This window comes from Saccoglossus kowalevskii, chromosome 2 (assembly GCF_978046115.1).
Source record: "Saccoglossus kowalevskii chromosome 2, keSacKowa6.1, whole genome shotgun sequence".
Classification (NCBI taxonomy): domain Eukaryota; kingdom Metazoa; phylum Hemichordata; class Enteropneusta; family Harrimaniidae; genus Saccoglossus; species Saccoglossus kowalevskii.
Genome location: NC_140642.1, coordinates 20,103,451 through 20,113,567, shown reverse-complemented (window position 1 = coordinate 20,113,567; position 10,117 = coordinate 20,103,451).

Here is a 10,117-nt window from a genome sequence, read left to right as displayed (position 1 = left end):
ATATACACCCAGTTTTGATCGTGCAAATAAAATAAAAAGTACACACAAGAAGCCACGCGACCATCTCCCCGTTCAATAAATTTCATATTCGTGTAAAACAGAAAATATTCATTGCACTCGAGACTTATGACTTCAATTAAATCAGCTCGAATGTCGCCAACACGCTTTATCTTGGAGTGTGTGTATATGATGTAAACACGCGTCAGTAGTCTCGTGTGTACTGACATGTCTGTGATTCAATTTGATTTGATATATTGTTAAAACTCTATACTATCAGATTTATACAGATAATATTAATGACATCATCTGTGGGGGATTTTTTTCCGCGTCCATATTTAGATACAGAACTGTGCGGGCCACTGGGCAATACATGACATAACGTATTGGCTGTGTGTGGCGGTGAATTCCTAACACACGCTTGGACGGCGGTTTGAACATGAAACACAAGCTATTAATACAAACCTGTACAGGAAGCTTATGTAGCCTGCATGAGAAAAGTTAATGACACGTCACACTCAGTCGGTTAACTAACACCCAAACTCTGACTAAATATAAGGCTGGCTAATGCGCTTGGGGGAAATTAGACCTTTTCTTCGTCCTTCAGCACAATACGGATTATTTATTCATTCGGACGTAAACCAAAAGTCTCTGATTTCCGGGCTTCTACTCTCAATTAAACCCAAAGACTTCTATTTGACGTACTGTCACTCTATTTTCTGTTTTCTACGAAGTCTTATTCGTTATTTCAGCCTTAAAAAATATACACGCACACACAGGCGCTTCGTATCATAAAAGCAAGGCCACTCACTCAACTTCTATAATAGCTTTACCCAGGGTGCCTTTCGCAATATGCGTAATTACAGTAACTTGGGAATTCGTAGTTGTCAGAGGCATATCAGGCTGTAGTTTGTAATTCATTTTTATTAGACGGAAGAACTACTTTGCCGGGAAAATTCTTGGTTGAAATGAGGTTAATGTTACGTAGATAGAGCTGTCCATCAAAACGGCATTGAGCACGAACCAACGTTCGTTTTTTAAGTCGGTTTCCGTAAACATCATTTGAATGCTTTCATTTGTCATCGAAACCCGTTTTTTCGCTCAATAGTGCTGATGCCAGTGTGTCTGCGAAAGACGTTAACAATGCGTTCTTGGAAACATGTGGTGATCGCCGCTTTCTTCACATGTACAACTGCATAGTGGAACGGCGCTTTTATCGAATCGTCCTTGGCTAATGAAAAAGACACATTTACAGTTAGTGGTGGTATCAGCGACGAGTGTCCTTGGGTTCATCGTACGATGAACGGGGGAGTATCTGAACAAGTGACAATCATTGTCGGATATTGAAAGTTCGTCACTCGACACAAGAGTATGTTCGAAAGCGTTAAGATATACACATCACAAATAGATTACAATGCGTGTACAGCACGCCAGTGAATTGTTCGGGCTAATTAGCACAGAATCTCACAAGAATCACCATTTATTAGAAAAAAACGCACTACCATGCTGAGATACGCTAAAATGATACTAAACCAGCCGCTAAATCATATATCCACAGCCTCACGCATTCTCGTTTATTTTGAAAGGGTTACCAAGATTGCGAGTTGCTCCATTGACGGACGTTCAATACAGCCATGTGCACTATACCACATGTCAATTACAATTATATTTGTATCTCTGGACCTATCAAAGTGTTGCACGACACACGACCTGGTACCTATGCCATTGGAAGAACGTTTTGGTTCTTGGCCGTCCAATCACCTTAGAGCATGCTCGTCTATCTCTTAGCGTGACAGTGAAACTGTTACTTAGCAACCAGCCATATATCACTGAGCTGTACTGTATCTTTCAATTGAGACCTTTCACAGTATAACAAGATGACCATGATGACGACATAGAACTAGACCGCTTCCGTTCTTTTAAAGGCATAGGTTCTACGTCATGGGTCACATGGTAGTCGTTCAGCACTTAGATTGGCCCAGCAGTAAATACATGCAAATATGGTTGTCATTGTGGTATAGTGACTGTATTAGGCGCCTCAAAACGAACAACAAAGCAGAAAACATATCAAGACAATTGAATGTTAGACAATGCTAAATAAACGAGAATGACTGGGGCTTTGTCAGTGATCTAGGCTAGTAGAACGTCGTGAGACAGGTTAGTTCTACCATACTGATCATGATGGAAAGATCTCAGTATCCCCCAGGCTGTTACTATGCTATAAACGGCATACAATGGCAATACAATGTGGTATATGTTTGTTTGTTTGTTGTTTGTTTAATTATGTATTTACTTGATCGTTTATATAACGGATAATTCAAAGAACCATAATAGAGTCCAATGCTCACACGGATTTACCTGCGATTCGTAGTATGTTGGGAACAATAATAAACGTCTATTGTTTTTTTCTGCGAATCTACGTTACCTGTGCCAAAGTAGCTTTTTGTTATTTTAATGAAGTGAACAAGACCCTGTTATCAGATTGATGAGATAATGGATCATTTACAATCATTTCCATCGCCATGTGCCATCTTCTATTTAGATGATGTCTATTGTATGATAACATACACTGTGCACTATCACCGTGGTACACGTGGCAATGTGACTGTTCTTTTGGGGTCGCCATATTAGCACGTTCCGGCGGCCCGCTCACTGTCTCACTTATTTCCACAGCATCAGTGGTCGTCAAAATCTGACGGTCATTTGCAGAGATGGCATTATTAGACGCAGTAAGTGAGGATAAATACAATTCTCAATAGCCGTCGTCGCTATTCACAGAAATATTCTTGAAAGCAAGGCGATAAAAACGGTTTTATTAGAAACGTATTTCACCTCTCTAATCTTGTTTAATGCTAGGTATATAATTGCATCTTAAAGGACCCATTAATTTCTTTCACAATAAAACAGCGCCACTTTTTTTTAATATCAGTAATAAGAATTCTCTATGTGTATGATACATATTGTGTAAGTGTAAGTTGATCCACACCCCGTATCTGACAACTAATGTCATCGACCTTTGCAATATCGATTATTAAAGTGATGAATTCGTAATTAAGAATATGGGACATGATATACAATAATTATATATACTTGGTAACCGTTACCATGATTACAAACGAGATGAGAGTGTTTTTCAGTGCGATCTAATTGTCGTGAACAGTGATGTTTATACATTCTGATGGCTCACAGAGTAAAATATTCAATCCAATTATTTGACATAATAATGCAATTATTGAAGTTAAATTTTCACAAATCGAGGTGATAATTTCGTGAAATATTTTCTCGCGAAATGTTAGTTTTGATATACAGCGGGTCACCAGAATGCGCTGTGTATCACCACGGCGGTAATTGTGTATCATCACGGCGGTAACGTGACGTCACGATAAAATGTATGCAAAATGTATGCAACATAATGAATGGGGCCGTGATATTTCATCGGTTCGTCAGTTTTTAATGTCGAATTGTGATTTATAAGATGAATAAATAGTTATATGTTCAAAGCGTGTGCGTGTAGGTCATGAGTCAGCAGCAGACGATTACCATTTTTTTTTTAAAATTGCAATATAGGTACGTACCGTAAAGTCAGTAAAAAAAAACACAGAAGTCGTCATGGTGATCAAGTTAAATATATACATAAACTAATAATGAATGTATATTTATACGGTGTGCCTCAACTTGCAAAGTTTTTTATTTCGAACACTGACTTTAATATTTTTTTTTCCGGTCCATCCTATCGGGTAAAACGCAAGCCACGGTGGTATTTGAAAAGACATGGAAGTAATCTTAGCAGTCTGTCTCGTTATTTACAGTGTTTTCCTAGTGACGGGTTAATTCCATGTGGATGAGTATCTTTTATACCTTACTTCGTGTTCTTTGAAGCTCGGTCAGTACGGAGGCTAATTGCCCTATCCACTTACAAATACAACTGGCAAATTGGGTTTTAAAAGTGACGTTTTCTATAATGATAAATCCGAAATCTAATCGACATTTGTTAATATACAGAGACTTCCATTTATTATATACACTGGTTTGAAATAAGGTTTCAGACCATCGATCAAATGTCTTGAAGTTGACGGCCGTTTTGTTATTTACGTGATCTAAACCGTAAGTAGATAACAGTGGGGGTTTCTTTTTCTTGTTCAGTTCACTCATTTCTGTGGATATTAAAGGCTAGTTTAGCAGGGGGAGATATATACAAAAAAATCATACAAGGTCAAAGGTTACTCCTGATTATACACACTTGGATTCTTCATATTTATATATCTGAAACAAAGAAAACAAATAATTCAAGGTTTGGAGCGCCCCATTTTAATTCCATTTGATACAAAAAAATGTCTCGGCACGTGTCAGTTACGCCGTCCGGAACCCAATGGAGGATTCCTTGAATTTCTTCATTTATTTCTAGCCAATAGAGACCACTCAGTGATAACAATCATCGACTCGAATTACCAAATTGGCAGCGTACGCTGGATCGTGATTTTAATTTTGTATCCAAAACCCAAATGTGTCACCTGCTACTCAAGTGTGGAAATTAAAATGTAGCACTTAATTTTCTCTGGCGTAACTAAAAGCCGTAATGATACATGGTTGAAATCATGTACGTTCTAGTTATTAACACGGCGCCGTAGATGCTCGGCACCCCCCCCCCCAACTTCTTCACTTTGCCGGAGATATTACCATAACTACGCTAAGTTCTGTATTTTTTCTTTTTTGCACAAAATCTATTTGTGCATCTGTGCATCGAGAATATCATACATTTACGTTGTGTTATTATTTATTTAATAAACCATATTGGCAGCACGTTTCTCATCTCATTCGAAAGGCAGGCATTCGCGAGATTCTAGTTACACGAATGTGTGTGGTGTATTTCTGTACCAATATTATGAAATTGTTGCTTGTAATTATTACGTGTAATACATACCCTGCGTAGAGCTCGCATTATAATGTATTTTGTTGATGGGGTGAGGGTGACTTGATTTGCATGGCGAATTCACTACAAAAATTCTTGACATGTGTCTGTAAATCATCGCCACAACTCAATAAAACCGCTATTGTGTATACGCTTCTCTGCCACCCTAGGCAAAATAAAAACTCATCGCAGAGGCTTGGAGAATTATCGACGAAACTAATGAATTTTACGACTGTGAATATGACCGATACGTTGATTGTCATCCAGTAATCCTGATCACCCAAGGGAAAGTCCCAGTGCTGACTAGTTAGTGGTCTTGCATGTTAATGATTGAAAGGTACGAGTATACGATACCTGTAATGGTACTAGAGTATAGGGGGTGATAGAGATCTCTGGATTCGATGAAGGCTTTTCGTTTTCAATGAATGCACTAAGAACCTCTATAAAGCCGGTTAGGATCATACAAATTTGTGATGGTTACTTGGCGAATGGGAATAGACGTTTAGATCGTATCGGTTATATTAATGATGAGAGCTTCGCCTACATAGGTGGAAGCGAGTGTGGGGAAGGTGGGGGAATTGAAGAAACCCATCCAGGCGAAATAACACAACACGAACGTTGTAAGTTTAGGGTCAAATAAATATGTGCCAGTCATTGGATAGTAATGTCCAATTCTGTATACAATATTAAACCACTCACACACTTACTATTATCAGACGTTTAAGTCGACGTAAATCTACAGTTTTATCATCACTTGCTAATTTGAAAACAATTAAGCCGATCTTTAAAATGGACTGAAGATAGACTGAAATTGCGTTGTACGACTCTGGTCGTTGTTGTTTATTAATGCATTGTTGTATCACAGCAAAAATTTAATTAATATCAGCGAGTTGGGTTCATCTGTAAGTTCTGAAGAGAAAAAAAACATCATCCCGTTTAGAATGTGCAAATATATTAACAATCACAATGCGTATTGAACATTCTGTTACACACACAGACTCAGCAAATAACGATTTCCAATTTCGATGAATAAAGCTAAAAAATAGCTCCCGATCAAAAATTGATTCACTAAGACCCCTTAGTTACTCGTGGTTGAATTCACAGCATTACCGTATAACTACAGTCAGTCTCCGTGGTGTGTTTATCTTTAGGTTTCTGTGATCAGAATTTCATCTCGTTCATTTCACAAGAGAATACGGTCAGTTTCCAGCTGAATAAATGTCGATTACATATTCCGAGCACAATCTATGTTCGTTACAATTTTAATGATCCCAAACCAATTCTCCAATTTCGCAAGATTTTCTTTTTCATGGTTAACATACTTGGGACGTGAACCCTTACGAGTCGTGGGTCATTTATAAACTCGATTCGTACAACCGTCATCCCCAATCATAACACCAAATCCATTCCCCCCCCCCCACCGATCCATCAAGGAATGACAGTTCCGTCTGAAAAATAAGGAAACGACGAAATGTTAGCCAGTGGTACCCTATTCAGGATATAGTTCCTATAGCAGTCGTTCTATTTTATGTATGAGTATGTCGGAATATTCGGAAATAGACTCGGATACCGATACCATTATGTAATTTATATTCAAGTCATAACGCATCTGCTTTGCATGCCGCCCATGACGTATTTCAGTTCGTGTTGGCAAGCTTTGCACACAATCTGATCAAAATGGCAGGCATGTATCATTTAAGTTCAGATGAAGAAACACGATAAGCTAGTCTACAAAATATGCTCAAATTGCTTTTAAGATTCATGCTGAATGTCTAATGTAGTATAGAGACAGTCCGAATCCTTTGTCACCTGACAGCTATAATTTGTCCACTCCTCGCTGCTATAATCTAGCTCGCTGGCCGACAAGACGTAACGATTGCACAGAAGAATTGAGCGACAGGTGACCAATTTTCCCCGGTTACAATGGTAATTGTACCATTTTCCATATTAGGACCTGTAGTATAGACGTGATAATTACCCCCCCCCGTCCCCTCGCATCACCCATGCGTACATCATCGAGTAATCATGGCTCATTGAGAAAATAAGAAAAAAAAATTCGAGAGAATAACTATGCTTTCATTATAGACTATTGTCATCTGCATTCATCGTTGGAAAGAACACGCAAGAAAATTAAAGATACATTGAAGAAAAGCAAAGTTGTGTCGAGACAGCACAAATAAATAATATAACGAGTGAAAACCCACTCAAGAGAAAGGCATGATTCGTCTTCGCGTTTAAATGGTTATCTAAGCCGGCTAAATAATATGGACAGCCGTAATAGCCCAAAGGCAGGTGGAGGAGATACTTTTAGATCACTTCTACCCCCGAGATGGAGTAGAGATTATTGAGAGCTGTATTTTTTTGCCCCTTCTTGCGGCTTCGGAATACACAGACGTACATAAATGGAAAATATATGTAATGCAATGATACTCTAGAGTGGCATTAACAATATCTGAGAACATATAACATGTATGACCGACTCTACTAAATAACCATTGCAGAGGCAGCCGAACGGGAGTGCAAGGGAACAACGTATGCAAAGAAGTATGCGTGACAAGACTGTTTAGTTCTATAGGGTATGTCTGCCCTCAACGCACTGTGGAACGGGGCTGTTCATCTTTGCCTTATTTGGAGAGAGTTCCCACCTTTGATCCTGTGCGATATTCCCAATAGCATAACCTAATAGTGGCGTTATTATTCAAATGCCGAGTTTGTTTCCGCAAAACACTGAATTCTGTATTCTAGGCACGTACAGTTAAATTTTGACAGTTATTCAGCTGCAATGAGTGTTCGTGGTCCCGCCACGTTGAATAATCAGATAATTTTGGCGCAGCGTATTCTGTATGCTTATCTGTCAGCCGGCAAAAAACATCGCTATCTTTAATACGAATTCAACACATACTGCCGAGGGGCTGTGAAATATCGAGCGTAATTTGTTTTTTTCTACATAATTTCAAATTACATGTATTCTGGGCGATGCGTTTAATATTTAATCACTAAACATGTACCGATATAACTTGACCCCACGTTCTATACGTTGGATCCAGAACATCTGATACGCTGGAGAGTCAGTAGCTAGCTGGTGTATTGAAAAAATAATCAACGTTTAAAAAAATAATCACCCACGTGTTACACTTCTTAGGCATTTGATATCCACACATTCACACCATCTCATCACGTGGCATGGTCACGCGATAGTATAATATTTCTTTAGAAAACTCAAGGCGATGTTTCAGTGACTAAAACATTTATAATTCAACTGTAAGATTATATGTGTTACTAAGATGAGAAAGGTTGACATAAAAATAAAATAAATTGCTACTTATGTAAGTGTTCTTAAACTTGGAGAATTTATCTATATTTTATTTATTGTCATGTTATAAAAGTCCCAACGTATTTACGAGTTCAATAAAGATTATTATTGTATTATTATTATTACGTATATGCTCATTGATTGATAACTGTTTTAATAATTTTATTATCGGCGACCACAAGGACTGCCTAGCCAACCACCTCGCTATATAATCGTATTTCAAGTCATTGTCAGAGAAAGAATACGCGAATATAGGAAGATCACGATCCATGTAATGACCTTTTCATTTTTCGTCCCTTAATCACTCATTGACGCACATCAGTTATTCGGTTAGAGTTGATTTGGAAGCATGTTGACAAAATATTTCACTTACATGTATAATATATCAGACATAGTGTAGAATATATTCAGCCAAAACAAGAGACTACCTCTTGGGTCGTATCAATTATTCAGTATACTATGATCCTGTTCGATATCTACATTCGACCTTAGTACCTCAAGGGGAGACTGACATGAATAACATTGCATCGACTTATTGATCTCGTGAAAGCCCATAAAAGGAAATTGACTCGAGAAAAAAAAACTCATTGTATGATGTATCTATACATTTAGCTTCATCGATTCTACTTATGACGGCGTACCCACGAACGCGTGCCATCTACTTACATTGACGGGATGCAAGGTCCCGGCCATGTGACTGTTATTCCTTTTCCATTTGGGCGCTTTCAAATGTGACAGAACTTATGGGCAGAGGCACCTCGCACATATAACAAAATGAGGAAGGTCAGCGTGAAATGGTTTCGTTTTTTTAAAATTTATTAGTATAAAAAACTGTTATATAACTGTTATGTCTCTCCATGTATCACGGCATTGACCCGGTGTCTACATCGACAAGAAGACACTTAGTTTACAAAATATCTAAGTGTTTCTAGCGTCTCGAAGCGTTAATTACAGTTTCACGATTACGTTATCCCCTAGTACTCAGCTGCAACACGTGGGCTATTCAGGGATGCACCATTACTCATAATGGCGTGGCTGCCAGTAACCCCCCTGTTTTTGGTCGCCACCTGTCAACTGGTCAGAATGTACCGCGAATTGTTTCGTGGTAAAGAAAACACACATGTTGTACATGCTAGCTCATCACATTATACAAATGAACTAAGATGATCTAAGGCTTGTTATTTATTAATATAACCAACCAATCTAGTGAGTGCCGTCAGGAAAGCAACAGCACACTACATAATCGTGAATTGGTTTATTGAATAACACTTCATCGAACAAATACGTACAATATAGCACGCACTAAGGTCTCAGATAAAATTAAACTATTATAATATGCTATGTAATTAATAAAAGAGTATTGCATATCTACATTCAGCGAAATAAATTAGCCAAGCTGAAGTGCACATGTCTTAAAATTACGTACGGTATGCTCAGACTGTGGTTACACGGTCACAGAACAGCTTTTCAATATTTGGCAATGCAGCAACAAACTGTCATTCACACTAGCCTGGTATCTGCGTAAAGTCTTAAATACCTCACAGGACCATTTTACATAGATAGATAGAGTTCAGACAATGTTATAAATTATATATAAATGATACTATTCAACTTCTCAGAGCTTCTAGCTCGTTGTGTCTGGGCAGGAAGCGTACCCGCAGCTGGCGCGATGAATATTAAGCGATTGGAATTACGTGGAATATATAAAACACGTCCTCAGGGAGTAAATAATATAAAAGGGAGTTTTAAGATTTTTTTGTAAGACCCTTTTTCAATTTGTTCAATAATTCATCAGCTCGTCTTCGCCAGAAGATCACAACACTTTCCGATGATTTCTCATGTTACAAATGACGGCGCCATGGCAATGGTTACCTGGATTTTATAAATAGTTTTTTTAA